The following is a 17,020-nucleotide window of genomic DNA, read 5'->3' as shown; positions in this document are numbered from 1 at the left end:
CAATGAGAGGATATGGAAAACACGCAGGAAAGTCAATAAGAATAGGCAACCTTTTTGTTCCCAGTCTTAGCACGATGAAGACTTAAGAAGAGATTTATCAAACCTTGTCTAGAGGAACAGTGTAGCAGTTGCCCATAACATTCAAGCAGATTGCATTCATTGTAATATTGTCCTGTCACAAATCTCATTCCTTAAATCATAAATGATGTAATACATTCACAGGATGTTGTGGTCGACCTAAAGCTTGGTGACCCATTTCTTTGCAATGAAGAATAACCGTAGCAAGCAACAATCTATGGCAATAGCACTTTACTGTATCCTATGGGTTTCCTGGATACAATATACCATATTCTGGATCTCTGTTGTGTTTCGTTTACTTGTTCTTCACTTCCTAGCTTAGTAGAAAACAACACCCATTTACTATCCTTGGTCACATTCTGACCCCAATTACTTGTATGGAGGAAGCAGCTATCTATTAGTGAGCATCTACTGCTAAAATATGATGCATCTTCGACATATAATTGCAATGCTTGCTGGTAGGAGGCATAAAGGTTTCTCACTATAGCATAGCAGGAGGCTGTGCGGGAATATTAATGAGTGACTGGCAGGAAATCTCCTTTTCACTTCATAGTGTGAAGAAACACATGAACCCCTACATAGAGAGATTAGGAGTGGCCATTTAATAGGCAGGGAGTCATAGTGGAGAAATTAGGAGTAGGTGTAGGGTGTGCCCAGAGGAGGGATTGGGGGGTGCTATACGAATAAATGCCTTTTCTTTTACTTATATCTACCTGTAAATTTGTTTCATGACTTGGCAAGTACTTCCCACTGCTTTCTTTTTAAAAGAAGACAAATTTTTGTTGGGACACAAGAAGAACGAGCAATTATCCAAAAACACCCAGAGATGCAGAGTTACCCAAAATCAGACTGACAACCCTGGGGAGGAGAAGAAAGTGACACAGTGAGATTTCGTTTACTTGCTTTTATGTCTGTAAACTGTAGACCAGCACACATTCTACTTTTTTATTTATCATTTTAATCTGATAGTAGGTTACTGACATCAAGTGACCTTCTTTGCTACTTTTGGTTCATAAAGAGTAGAAGGTAAACGCCCAAATAAAGTCACAAAATAAATTTGTAAACCTCATTCGGTAATCCCTGAGAAGTAATTTACTAGGGATTTCAGAGCAGTGCCGAGTTCCAGTGACCCCTTGAATTTGGCTGTTGGACTTGACTTGAATATTTGTTAAATATAAAGTTGATGATTGTGACATGTTTTTCGTTTTCGTAGAGATAAGATTCTAGTAAAAATGTCATTTCAGTTTATTACTCAGATCCCGAAATTCTTTATAGAGTTCTATGTCCAGTTTAAAGGGTATTGTTGTGTGCTTAACACACACTTTTTTATTTATTTTTTACCTTGATGGAGTAAATAATTTAACTCCCAGGACACAGCTGTTGTACATTAGTAATACACTTTTTTATTACTACATTCCAACAATTATACATCAACAGCCAAAAGAAGGTATGTTTTTCTTTTTTTGTTGTAAGTTGTAATTTTTATTTGCACATAATAAATAACTTTATCTTTAATACCATTTCAATCTTTTGTTAACCCTTTAACCCTTTTTGGTCTTAAAGGGGTATTCCAGGATTTGTTTTAATTTGACTATGCTACAGGGGCTGTAAAGTTACCGTAATCTAGTTCATAATATAGTGTCCTGTGTGTGACGGTTTTCTCACAATTCTTATGTGATTTTCACCCCACTATTTATTTTTACCAGCATACAAAATGACTGTTGTCTTGGATTTTTCCCAGCTTGCAATGCGGTCGAGACCTGACTCACTAGTCAGCTGATGACAGGGAGCCTGTCTGCTTCAATGGGTGGAGGGATCGCTTGGTGGGAGAGAGACATAAATGTTCATCCTGGTGCAGATCAGGACGTACATTTACGTCTATTGTCCTTGAAGGGTTAAGAGCACAGCCAATTCTGACCTTGAGTACACAGCCAATTTAATTTTTTTTACTATTTTTAATGTTTTTTTATTTTTTTTTGAGTGACCAATTGTAGCTGAAAACTGAAAACAGCAAGTTTTTTTTTTTTTGTTTCTACACAGGGCACACTTTACAGTAATACTGGCATGTTCTCTTTATTCATTGGGCCAGTAGAATTAAAATGATACCCATGAGTACACCCTTTGCTGTTATTATATGTTTATATGTTAAAAATTTCCCTATCCTGACCTCCTATAACTTTCTTATTTTCTAAATATATAGCTTTTTGAGGGATTATTTCTTTTTTTTTTTTTTTTTTGCACCGTTATCTGCACTTTTTATTCGTATTACTTTTGTGTATATGATCACTTTTTATTACATTTTTTTCTGGGATGTAATGTGCCATGACAAAAAAATCTGCAATTTTGGACTTTGATATGTTTTCGTTAACGTCGTTCAGTGTACGGGATCTTTAAAATTATATTTTAATGGTTCTGACATTTTTATAATGTCCATTAAAGGTGTATTCCAGGAATTTTTTGTTTTATTTGACTATGTTACAGGGGCTGTAAAGTTAGCGTAGTTCATAATATAGTGTCTGTACTTGTGTGCGACAGTTTTCTCACAATTCTTATGTGATTTTCATCCCAATATTTATTTTTAACAGCATAAAAAATTATTGCTGTCTCGGAATTTTCCCAGCTTGCAATGCGGTCGAGACCTGACTCACTAGTCAGCTGATGACAGGGAGCCTGTCTACTTCAATGGGTGGGGCTTTTTAAAAGTTTTGAGTCTCACAAAGCTCCCCTTAATTCTTTAGATGCTGTGATCAGTATTGATCATGGCATCTACTTTTTTTTTTTTTACATACATTAACAATATTGCTAAAGTCTGCATTAGCCATGAGCTCCTGGCTGCTGATAACAGCACTCAATTGCTTATGCCTGCATAGATCTCATAGATCCATGCAGTACATATATGTAGAAAGAAGAGTCCCTGCATTTATGGCTGCTATGGTAACAGGTCAGCTTTCCTCAATCATGTTGCTCAATTCTCAAACCTGCGCCATACACTCATGACAGTCACAGGAGGATCATACTTATCCTGTATAGTCATGAGGTTAAATAAAGATATCTCTATTGACAGGATAGGACATAAGTGTCTGATCGCCTTGGGACCTCCTGCAATCTTCTGTATTTTTTCCAGTCCCCAGAGGGCTTCGGGCCCCATCTTCGAAGACTAGCAGGAGTGACAGCCCATCCCCGGCTGAGATGGTCCTCTCGTACAGACTTCTCTTTCTCCTGCTGCTACAGACTCCTCTGTCACTTGCTACAGACTACTCTGTATCTGCTTCAGACCCCCCTGACACCCCCACCCGTCTTCTTCTGGACTCATCTGCCCCCCCACGGACTATACTGTTCTTCTGGCAGCTTGTCTACCATGAAATTAAAGCTTCAGGCATGTTAAATTCCAGCTTGTCTCACCACCGTATCAGTTTAAAGGGGTTATCTAGGAAAAACCTTTTTTTTTTATATATCAACTGGCTCCAGAAAGTTAAATAGATTTGTAAATTACTTCTATTAAAAAATCTTAATCCTTTCAGTACTTATGAGCTGTTGAAGTTGAATTGTTTTTTTCTGTCTAAGTGCTCTCTGATGACACGTGTCTCGGGAGCTGTCCAGAGTAGAAGCAAATTCCCATAGGAACTGCACAGAGCAGAATAGGTTTGCTATGGGAATTTGCTTCTACGCTGGACAGCTCCCGAGACACGTGTCATCAGAGAGCACTTAGACAGAAAAGAACAACTCAACTTCACTTTCTGGAGCCAGTTGATCTAAAATAAAATGTTTTTTCCTGGAATACCCCTTTGAGTACAGCAAAGGGTAAGGCTGGGTTCACACCACGTTTTTGCAATACAGTTCCCGTATCAGGTTTTTGTTAAAAAACTGATTCCTCAAAACCTGACTAAACTGTATCAAAACGTGTGAACAAATTTTAATCCGTATATGGTTGAAAACCATATATAGTTTGACAAATGATGTCCGGTTGCATCCGTTTTTTAAGAAAAAAAATGTATACGTTTTTAACTTTTCACTCCATTATGAATAAAGTTTCACTTGTTTGATTAAAATACCAAGAAAAAACTGCAAAGTCAAAAACCATTTGGTGAAAACCGGATGGAACCGTATGCACATACGGTCCTGTACGGTTCCCATTGGCTCCCATGTTTAAAAAAAAAAAAGTATACGTTTCAATATGGTTTTTCACCCAGATAAAAAAAAACTGTGGTAGGCCACAGTTTTGGGTACGGGAAAAAATCTGGCAAAAGGGACGCAACCGGATGCATCTTTTGGCATACAGTTTTCAAATTCCGTACGGTTTTAAAATTGAAAAAGTATATGGGAACTGTATTGCAAAAATGTGTTGTGAACCCAGCCTAAGTAGCGGGACCCTGTACAAAGGGGGTCCCAGCGGTTTGATCCTCATGATCAGACACTTATCCCATAGAGGGTAGAGGATAGAGGGTAGGTTTTAGTTCCCCAGAGTTGCCCTTTGAGTGGGGGTATCATTGCAGCATTATTTATGAATGTGGTCAGCATTATTATTGGGGGGGAGTTGAGGCCATTGTTAGTGAGTGGATGGTAAAGGTGGTACATAGTTGTATAATTGCTGACAGAGAAGCAGAGACCTCTGGGGGAGCTACAGCAGCGTTTAATTTAATACCATTATTTTCAAGTTACTTCACTTGTTGCATTGTATATTACAAATGTGCATAGTAAAAACCTTCACCACCATTGCTGTTTGCTCCTTCAACTTGCAGGCCTACCACAGTCAAATACTTGAGGTGATGTCATTTTCTACTGCACCAGTTAAAAGCAACCCTAGTGACGCCACTAAAAGTGACACCTATATCCATTATTCTTTGATATGTTATATGGTACACAAAAAATAAAAATTACCAGTCTGCGACCAGACAAAACTGATGCACAATGGAAACTATCTCTCTCTCTATATATATATATATATATATATATATATATATATATATATATATATAAAACTCAACGTGTGTGTGTATGTTCCAGCATCACGTTTTGCAAAGTCGCAGCATGTTGAGCCAATGGCATTTTTTCCCTCAAATCGTGGCGTTTTTTCCCCATAGAAGTCTATGGGAGTGAAAAAATGCCAAGAAAAACGACATGTGGGCTTTAACTTTGGCGTTTTTGCAGCGGTTTTTATTTTTTGGACTTTAGCAATCCAAAAAAGTGATGGATATACCATTTTAATAAAATTTCATAGGGTACTATTACAAATTAAAAAGATACAGTAGTGAATGAAAAAATTGTATCTAACGAAATGTATCTTTTTTATAACAACATTTTTATTAATTTTTAAAACAGGGATCTATTTATATGGGCGGGCAGGGTAGTAAAAATGTAGCTAACAATAATAAAAATGTAGTGTGTCAGGTTTGTTCCAATTGATAAATTTAATAGACCCTCTTAGACATTACATATTGCCATTTGAAGCCCTGCGAGGTAGATATAACCTCCCTTCCTCTTCAATTACCCTACAAAGAGAAATCGCTAACCAATTTCTTACCTCCTCATTGCTGGCATTGAGTTTGGTCCAACGCTGCCAAGTCATCTTCCTGCATATCCCATAAAGAAAACAAATTTAAAATTATTATGTTCTGGTACCATACCCCTGATATGCTACATACATTTTTCCCTCAGGTTTCTGAATTGTGTTGGCGATGTTGTACCCAAATTGGGTCACTACCTCACATATTCTGGGAGTGCCCACTCTTAAAACAATACTGGCTTAGGGTATGCAATGTTATACATGAGATCACTGGATTTCTAGCTCGACCCAATCCGACCATATTCCTGCTAAACCCCTTAAAGGGGTACTCTGGTGAAAACCTTTTTTCTTTTAAATCAACTGGTGGCAGAAAGTTAAACATATTTGTAAATTCTATTAAAAAATCTTAATCCTTCCAGTACTTATTAGCTGCTGAATGCTACAGAGGAAATTCCTTTCTTTTTGGAACACTGATGACATCACGAGCACAGTGCTCTCTGCTGACATCTCTGTCCATTTTAGCAACCATGCATAGCAGATGTATGCTAAGGGCAGCATGGTGGTTCAAATCCCACTAAGGACAACAGTAAATAAAGCGTTATTATTATTATAATAATCTCAGCAGAGAGAACTGTGCTCGTGATGTCATCAGAGAGCATTCCAAAAAGAAAAGAATTTCCTCTGTAGTATTCAGCAGCTAATAAGTACAGCAAGGATTAAGATTTTTTAATAGAAGTAATTTACAAATATGTTTAACTTTCTGCCACCAGTTGATTTAAAAGAAAAAAGGTTTTCACCGGAGTACCCCCTTAAGGACGCAGGGTTTTTCAGTTTTTGCATTTTCGTTTTTTCCTTCTTTCCTTTTGAAAATCATAACCCTTTTAATTTTCCACCTAAAAATCCATATTATGGCTTATTTTTTGCATCATCAATTCTACTTTGCAGTGACATTAGTCATTTTACCCAAAAATCCACGGCGAAACGGGAAAAAAATTATTGTGCGACAAAATCGAAGAAAACACAAAATTTTGTAACTTTTGGGGGCTTCCGTTTCTACGCAGTGCATATTTTGGTTAAAATTATACCTTATATTATTCTGTAGGTCCATACAGTTAAAATGGTACCCTACTAATTTTGTTGTACTTCTGGAAAAAATCATAACTACATGCAGGAAAATTTATATGTTTAAAAATGTCCTCTTCAGACCCCTATAACTTTATTTTTCCACGTACAGGGCGGAATGAGGGCTCATTTTTTGCGCTGTGATCTGAAGTTTTTATCGGTACCATTTCTGTTTTGATCAGACTTTTTGATCACTTTTTATAAATTTTTTAATGGTATAAAAAGTGACCAAAAATGCGGTCCAATTTTTTTGGACTTTGGAATTTTTGTACGTGTACGCCATTGACTGTGCGGTTTAATTAATGATATATTTTTATAGTTCGGACATTTACGCACGCAGCGATACCACATATGTTTATTTTTATTTACACAGTTTTATTTTTTTAATGGGAAAAAGGGGCTGATTCTAACTTTTATTAGGGAAGGGGTTAAATGATCTTTAACACTTTTTTAAAACTTTTTTTGCAATGTTATAGCTCACATAGGGACCTATAACACTGCACATACTGATCTTTTACACAGATCACTGGCGTGTATTAACACGCCTGTGATCAGTGTTATCGGCGCTTGACTGCTCCTGCCTGGTAAGTTCCCTCCTGGTGTCCTGTAAGCTGTTCGGGACGCCGCGATTTCACCACGGCGGTCCCGAACAGCCCGACTGAGCAGCGGGGATACTTTCACTTTCGCTTCAGACGCGGCGGTCAGCTTTGATCGCCGCGTCTGAAGGGTAAATACAGGGCATCACCACGATCACTGATTTCCTATATTAACTGCGGATCCTGGCCGTTGATGGCAGCCGGGACCGACCCGAGACGACGCAGGGTCACCGCGGGAGCCGGCAGAGGACATAAATATATGTCCTTCGTCGTTAAGGAATTAATCTCATCCCAAACTACCTTGATAAATACCAGGTCAAACTCTGCCTCCATATACTAACTGCTTCCAAGTGCTTACTGGCCCAGTGGTGGCAACGTACAGACTCTCCCCCTCTCTCGATGTTATTAGACAGGATTAGAGAAATTAAGTGAATGGAATACCTATTGGTCTTCATAGACCATACTTTACCTCAATTTCATTTGACCTGGCGCCCTTGGGAACGCTGGGATGAGGAACTATACAGGACTTAACTAGTTCATATATTTTCCTACCACTTAAGACCGTGCGGGGGAAGTATTTCTTGTTTCTTACTTTGCCATATCCTCTTCTTTTTCTTTACACTTGTTTTCTTTCTTTTGTATGTTTCTAGATATATTTCATTTCTCCATTTTTCATCCTTTTTCTGCCTTTTCTTTTTTCTATATCCTCCACATATCCTTCAACGACTTTACTGGCATTTTTCTTCTTCCAATGAACATTCGTTACAATCTTATACCTCAAGTAATTTAGGTTACTTTGCCATTGCGGCAGTAATGAACTACTATCTACCTTCTGATGCTTAACGTCCATGGATTTTTGCGCTTGTGAATTCAGATAGGTTGTGCAATATCCGCATGACGCGTATATAGTAACATCTTTTGCCGTTGATCGACTGTATTGAACTTATACCTGAAGTTGATATGTGTTTCAGATGCTAAAGTCCTATGTACCACAGTTTTATTGTATATTTTCTTTTTCCTTTTTGTATGCTGTATCTGTTATAAATTGAAAAATTCTCTTTAAAATAAAAAATTATCCCCCCCCCAAAAAAAAAGTAGTGTGTGTGTTTTTCACTTTTTTAAATTTCTTTTTACATTTTTTTTAGGTAGTTCTACTGCTCCCAGCATGGAACACATTGTTCCATGATGGGAGTAGTAGTAGTAGTACCTGTACTAATTGACAGATCGCCCGGGATCCGTTGTGATCCTTCTGTATAATGTGTAGATGCGGCCGGCCACTCTTCTATGGTCCCCTGCACTGCCGTATATATACACCTATTCATATTTCCTGCAGAGAGCTGTGATTGGCCAGATGGTTCCAGCCAATTATAACTCTCTGGGAAATATGAATAGGTGTATATATACGTCAGTGCAGGGGACCAGAGAAGAGCGGCTGGTCGCATTTATACATTATACAGGAGGATCACAGCGGATGTCAGGAATGACATCCGCTGTGATCTTTCCTTAACTGCAGGTACTACTGCTCCCAACATGGAGCAGAGTGTGCTCCATGTTAGGAGTAGAAGTACCTGCAGTCAATGACAGATCACAACGGGTATCACTCCTGACATCCGCTGTGATAGTCTTATCTATTGCAGAGATGTGGAACGGCTCTGCACATTGCTCGCATCTCTGCTCTGTACTCCGGCCAGTGTTGTGAATAGAACATCACTCATTCATATTTCCCTCTGAGAGCAGTGATTGGCTGCAACTAGAGATGAGCGAACTTACAGTAAATTTGATTCGTCACAAACTTCTCGGCTCGGCAGTTGATGACTTATCCTGCATAAATTAGATCAGCTTTCAGGTGCTTCGGTGGGCTGGAAAAGATGGATACAGTCCTAGGAAAGACTCTCCTAGGACTATTTCCACCTTTTCCAGCCCACGGGAGCACCAGAAAGCTGAACTAATTCATTCAGGATAAGTCATCAACTGCCGAGCCGAGAAGTTTGTGATGAATCGAATTTACTGTAAGTTCGCTCATCTCTTGCTGCAACCATTCGGCCAATCCCCACTTTGGGAGGAAAATATGAATTCTATTTACATCACTGGCCGGAGTATAGTGCAGAGATGCGAGCGCTGCATAGAGCTGCTCCGCATCTCTGCTATATTATGGACGATTGCATTGGCTGTCACAACTGACACCCGGGGCAATGAGTCTATTAGTACAGGTACTACTACTACTACCATCATGGAACAGTCTGTTTCATGCTGGGAGTAGTAGTACTACCTAAAAAATGTAAAAAAAAATTTAGAAGAAAAAGTGACACACACACTTTATTAAAAATGAATTAAAATTTAGTTATAAAAAAATATACATTTTGTGAAATACATTTTTTTCCCATCCTTTTTTTTTTTTTATTTATTTTTTTTTGGTACCCAACAAATTTTGGTTACCAAAAAAAAGACAAAGGGGCCAAAAATGCAATTTCCAGTCAAATGCAAAAAACGCCATTTGCTGTTTTTTTCTCTTGCGTTTTTTTTTTTGGGCCACAAAAAAATCAAGTAGAAACTTAGCCAAATAATGGTTATATGAATACACATAATAGAGCCATATTTTATTCAGGGTTGATATTGTAATATATTGTAAGTCTTGCCCAAGGGCCATGTGGCTAGACTATATGTGTTGTCTATGCTATTCTATGGTTAGTTTTCCTTTGAATTTATTAAATAATCTTATGAATAAATCTTGTACTATTGGTAAAGTATTTTATTTTTAATAGTTTCGATTGTGCATCAGTTTTATGTGGTGGCAGACTGAGGGCTGGTAAATTTTTTTCCCCCCTCCCCCCCAGTATTTATTTACACTTTTTGGGGTATAAGTGTATATACAGTTAACCTCGTCTGATTTTTGTTGTGAGCTGCACAACCAATTAATTCTTATGTTATATAGTACAGAAAAGAAGCCTCCATATGTTATTATTAGAGTTGAGCAAACTTACAGTAAATTGGCTCGTAACAAACCTCGCAGATCGGCTGTTGATTAGTTCAGCTTTCCAAGGGCTCCGGTTGCCTGGAAAAGGTGGATACAGTCCTAGGAGACCTAAGACTGTCATCCTGGACATTTCCAGGCAACCAGAGCCCTTGGAAAGCTGAACTAATTTACGCAGACTAAAGTAATCAAGAGCCGAGCCACGAGGTTCACTACGAGCCAATTTACTATAAGTTCGCTCAACTTATTATTAACAGGAAAAAAATTGTGTCTTTGAAGGGTGAAGATGAAAACGAGTTTGTTACTATGTAGAAAGTACTGTACAGTACAAAATGGTATTATTTATGATCATTCAGCCTTTGTTCTTTATCCTTTTTTTGTATCACTTACCATTCATCACTTCATTGTGTATATATAATGAAATACTGGGCATTTAGTTTAATTTGTCATCTATATGCTGATGCCTTGTAGTGGTTATTTTATTGTGTTCAGTATTGATGGTAAAAATAATTATGTAAAATATTTAAATTGAAACAAAATACTCGACTGCTTAATGTGATATAGAACTAATAAAGGACATAAAGCAGCTCTTGATATAAGGTTGCTTGTAGACCATAAAGATATATAATGAGTTATAAAATGCTGGATGACTGCAAGCCTCCTAATGAAAAAATATTTGCAATATATACAGTATCATATTGTTGGGACAGCAGATCTTTTAGGTTTACTGTTTAGATGTTTAAGGGGATATTTCAGTCTTATGTAAATAAACAAAATATGCTTCTGGAATTGGGCAAAAATATAGAAAAAAAAATCCATAGTTGTATGTAATCTCTGTCCCTGTTGATTCACCACAGCTCTTCATATACCTCCGTCCAGTCTGAAGCAGGACCTGCCAGTACAGCCAATCGCTGGACATTGCTGCAATCGCTGGATTGGCTGAGCCGGCATGTCCTGCATCTAGCTCTCATTTCAGAAGTAGGAAATAGACAATTACCAAACCCACTGGCCTAGGCTCGGGGTAAAAAAAACCCTATTAAATGCCCACTCCTAAAACTTCAGTGTGAAACCTAAAACCACAGTTCTGACGCTGGTATTGTTATATACTGTTAGCCAATTGGCTTATATTATTATGAGTGAATCTGCAGTATCCACCTTTTAGTATCAGAACATCAGGACTTATTATTAAAACCAGTATGCGTGCCCCCTCTACTTGTTTCATTGCGTCCGCAGCGTTATCAGGAGGGAAATGGAAAATGGCCCATTCACAGACAATCCACAATATAAATAAATAGCAACTATTAGTCACTTCTCACCGCTCACTTTTCCTGGCTTGTGGCGGCTTATGTTATCTCCCCAGCCTCCCCAGCAATCCTGAACTCTCAGGAAGATCCATTCTGGACCAAAACATCAGTATTTAATTATTTATTGTGGATTGCGAAAATAAAATATTTGAAATCGCCATCTTCTGAGTGGCAAGTCTTCTCGGGAATAGTTCCCTATGAGCTCATGAAATGAAGTAAAGTAGAAAGAAAAAAACGTTTTAATAGAATGTGAATGAACCGCTCCCCCAATAAAAATTGAGTCCCCCCCTTTCCCATTTTACAAAAACAAGTGTAAAAAGAAATCAATAAACATATGTAGTATTGTCACGTCCGTAAATGTCCAAACTATTAAAATATAATTCCTGTATGGCATAAAAAAAAATAAAAAAAAAACAGCTTTTTGGTCACATTACATCCCAGATAATTTTTTATATAAAGTGATCAAAAAGTTACATATGGGCAATAGGGATACCGATAAAAACGACAGATAATGGCGCAAAAAGTTTAAAAAATTGCCCCTTATACGGAAAAATGAAAAGGTTATAGGGGTCAAAATAGAGCTATTTTAAACATTGTTTTTTTTAAACATGGTTATCAATTTAATCATATTGACTCACAATATGAGAACATGTCAATTTTACGGTAAAGTCTACAGTGTGAAAACTAAACCTTCCAAAATTAGCAAAATTGTGGTTTTTCTTTTCAATTTCACCACAAAATAATAATTTTTTGGTTGCATCATTTTAGGGTAAAATAAAAGGTGTCATTACAATTGGCCTTGCAAAAAACAAGCCCTCATATGGATTTTTGGATGAAAAAATACGAGTTATGGAGGAAAAAATGAAAATGCAAAAATGAAATTGGCTTGGTCCTTAAGGCCAAAATTACCTTTTTTTCCCACTTGATCACTGATATGATTTGGTCTGCTTTGTATACCAAACCCTAATTATTGTCTGTTAGGGATAAAGCAGCCGGGCTCCTCCTGCTTCATTGTTTGGGCACAGTAACAGTGTCAGACTGAGCTCTGCTTAGGCTGACCGTATTGGCTATGGCTATCAGCTCAAGCAGAGCTCAGGCAAAACTGGTTTCGGGGGAATTCTGAGGACTTTTGGTTAGGGAGGTCATCTTCTACAGGGTTCAAGCTCAATAGGAAAGACCACGAAAACGTGGCATGATGTGGGGAAGAGACACACACACTAGAAGGCTTCTGAAGGCCTCCTTTTGCACATGCCAGCAGTTGTATGGTCGCCTGAACACTTGTTTTGTGAGTAAAATATATATTCCATCATATTCATCAAATTAAAATGGTCTGCATTTATTATTTGTTTTAGGTTTTGTACTAATACATTATTTTCTGTAGGCATAGTTTTAATGCTAAAGTGTTGCATTCTTAAGAAGAATGATAGGATTTCTCTCTTTAGCTAGGGTCATACAATTCAAATTTCTTTTATTAAGCAAGCAAATCCCATAGCGTGGATTTCCCATTCCATGAGTACTTTTTTATTAGAACAGAATACAAAAAGTTGTATAGAAAAGACCCTATTCTGATAAAACCACCCATAGTAGATAGAATTCATTTATTTGATGCTCTGCAGAAGTTCAGTCACTACTACCACCAGTAGCAGTAATGTGTAGTATGCACTGAGGTGGCAAGATACCCTCACAGAAAACATTTTAATTAATGTCCCTCTAGACAGCAATTGAACTGTGAGCCCAGTGTGCTGGGTTCCTGTGTTCTCTTCCTCACTCTTTCTCTCCGACTCTATTAGGATTTGTCTGCATATTTTAATGATTTTCTTTTAAACTGCAGTAATAGGGCTTATGCACAGTGGGAAATTGATTAATTTGGTTTCAGCAGCCACCTGCCTTTTAAATTGCATGCGACTAAAACTCTGCTCGTGACAGAATACAATGGAAAATTAGTTCGGACTGTGGGTGGGCTGTGAAACAAAAAGAATTTACTTCAAATTGCTCAACCCAGTCAACATGGATTGACAGAACTCTGTAAAGAGCAGAGGGGGAAAAAAGCCGCTGTGTGTTCAGTAGAGCTCGATAAGCTGGCACTTCTATTTAGCTGCCGTTAGTTTGCAACACTTTGTACTCAGTTACTAGTAGCCTGCTATGTAACATCATTGACTGGTCGACAATGCTGTTGGCGGTTGACACCAGACCAGTTGTAAAGAGTTGGGGGGGAAATAATGCCGGCTGAGTTGATTGGCATTTTCTGACAGTCTTTCTACTTCAGGTTGTTTGATTGAATTGGGCCTAATTTGGCAGCAATCAGAAGTCATTAACATCAAATGACTGTTTTGTGGCTACATATCCAGTGTTACTTTGATAGGCCGAGTGACAGACATCTGTGGTTTCTCAAGAAGGTTGTGGCTATCCCTGACTAGTACAAATGTATTCAGGTACAGATGTGTTGGCCTGTGGCTTCAAGTAGAGATGTGTTGGCCCATTGACCTGAAGCAGGAAATGATTAAAGTAAACAGATATTTCAAGATCCAGACCATGGCACTGGGGAACGCAAGTGGAACATTCACAAAAAACACAGTGATCTAGATGTAGCAGCCATTGCTGCTTGTGTTATTTTCTACTGGAGTTTATCTTTAAAGCTTTAGGATGAGGCCACATTCTCTTTTTAAGGCGCTTTGAAATTCTAGATGACTTTTCTTTTATTTGTATCTTTAAAGTGGTTTTCCCAATCACTGCTTCCCCTCGCTGAAATTAGTATTGGGATACTGTAGCCTATGGCAGTTCTTTGCATCCATGGGGGTCTCAGAAGCTTAACCCAACACGCATCAGATTGTTATCATAATATTATCAGTGCTTATAGGGGGAAACCCTGTTTAACATATCTTGGCTCAGATTTATCAATCTACCTGAGACAAAAACTGTCTGATTTTCCCATAGCTTTCTTTCTTAAAGGGGTACTCCTCCCCTAGATGTTGTATTCTCTATACAAAGCAGTCAGACCCCCATGATCTCTAGGCTTGCACCTCGGTGTTCTGAACATGTTCTGAACACGGCTTCGGGCCAAGCTACGCCCACTCCATTCATGTCTATGGGAGAGGGTGTGACGGCTGTCACATCCCCTTTGTATAGGAGATAAGATGTCTAGGGGCTAAGTACCCCTTTAAAATTGCTCTGGTAAGGTAGAAGCTGAACTGTGATTGGTTGCTATGGGCAAATAAGACAGTCTTTGTCTTGGATAGATACATTTTATGGGAATTGTTTTAAATGGTAGCACATGCCAACTATTCTCTTGATTCAAAGTAATGTCCTAGCTGTATGCAAGACTTTTTCAAATAGCTCATTTGGAAATCCACCATGATATAATTTTCTGTCATGTTCTCTGTCATGATGTTTCCCCATTCAATTGGAGATATGGAAATAAATGTTGAAAAAATAAAATACTGTAATCCTTATAACAGACTATGGTTTTTAACTTTTAGTGGCCTGTATTTTAATATATTTTTTTTTAAATCCACATAATTTGTATGTAAAATCTTTTGGAGCCTCTTTTTTACATGAAAGTTTACCTCAGGAAAAAAAAATGAAAGACTTGAATGTGCGACTCCATCCTTGAATAGAACACTCATGACAACTATATTTAATCCCTTAAGGACCAAGCGTCTTTCAGTTTTTGCACTTTCATTTTTTCCTTCTTACATTTTGAAAATCATAACCCTTTAAATGTTGCAGTAAAAAATCCATATGATGGCTTTTTTTTTTTTTTTTTTTTTTTTGAGCCACCAATTGTACTTTGTAATGACATCAGCCATTTTACCCAAAAGTCTACATCAAAATGGAAAAAAATCATTGTGCGACAAAATTTAAGAAAAATGCAATTTTGTAACTTTTGGGGTCTTCCACTTCTAGGCAGTAAATTTTTCAGTAACGATGACACATTATCTTTATTTTGTAGATCCATACGATTAAAATGATACCCTACTTTTATAGGTTTGATTTTTTTCCTACTTCTGGAAAAAAAATCATAACTAAATGCACGAAGGGGGGGGGGGGGGAGTCTAATTTTTATTAAGGAAAGGGTTAAATCACATTTATTAACTTTTTTTTAAAAACATTTTTTATGCAGTGTTATACCCCCCTCTAGGGGCTGTAACGTTGCATATACTGATTGCAGGCATTGTTCAATGCATTGCCATAGGAATGCATTGATCAGTGTTTTCCGCACTTGATTGCTCAAGCCTGGATTTCAGGCTTGGAGCAATTGAAAGCCGATCGGACAGCCAGGAAGAAGGTAAGACACCTTCCGCTGTCCTCTCAGCTGTTCGGGTCGCCGCGATTTCACCACGGTGGTCCCGATCAGCTCCGCTGAGCTAACTGCCAGTGTATTCTCCCATTTTAGACGCCGTGATAAACTTTGATTGCGGCGTCTAAAGGGTTAATACCGGACATCAGCCCGATCAGCGATGTCCGGTATAAGCTGTGGATCCAGGTTGCTGGTAGCAACCGGGACCCCGCAGATACGAAGCGCGCCCAGCTTCTGAGCATGCTTCACAGATCGGGAGCCAGCCACGGACATAAATATACGTCCATGGTCATTAAGGGGTTAAAGAGTACCTGTCATCAAACCATATTTTCTAAACTAACTTAGATTATATTCCCTAATAGTGTTGCTCGCGAATATTCGCAATGCAAATTTTATTCGCGAATATCGCATAATCGCGAATTCGCGAATATTTGCGAATATAGCACTATATATTCGTAATTACGAATATTCTTTTTTTTTTTTTTTTTTCTTCACAGTACACATCACAGTGATCATCCCTCTCTGCTTCCAGCTTGTGTGGTATAAAGAAGGCTCTAATACTACTGTGAGAGACCGCTGGGCGAATTTTCGCATATGCGGAAATTTGCATATGCTAATTTTCACATATGCGAATTTTCACTTAAGCTTATTTTTGTATATGCTAATTTCCGCATATGTAAAATTATGCGATTATTACGAATATGCGAATTTAGCGAATATATGACGAATATTCGTCCATATATTCGCAAAATATCGCGAATTCGAATATGGCCTATGCCGCTCAACACTATTCCCTAACTACTTCTAACACCCCTCCTGCCCTTTAAAAAAAAATTCTGAGCTTTAAAAAGCTCTGTTACACCTTTCCCCTTGCTCACATTGTGTGAGCTCCCAGCAGGAGAAAGTGGGAGTTCCCCAGCAGGTGTGACATCACTAAAGCCAGCGATAGCTGTGCCTCGCCATGCCCCACACGCACTTCCTGAGTTTGGTCTCCTGCCAGGCCAGGAGGAGACCCCACTAGCTGTTTGACTTGTGGCAGGGAACAGAACAGAGCCACCTAGTGGCCATGTATTCAATCACATTTCAAAATATAAAGGTTGAGAATTTTAACAGCAAGTAAATAGCTAAGTGTTTTATAATTACATAAGG

The sequence above is a fragment of the Hyla sarda genome, chromosome 5 (genome assembly GCF_029499605.1).
Source record: "Hyla sarda isolate aHylSar1 chromosome 5, aHylSar1.hap1, whole genome shotgun sequence".
Lineage (NCBI taxonomy): Eukaryota > Metazoa > Chordata > Amphibia > Anura > Hylidae > Hyla > Hyla sarda.
This window is presented reverse-complemented; position numbering follows the sequence as displayed.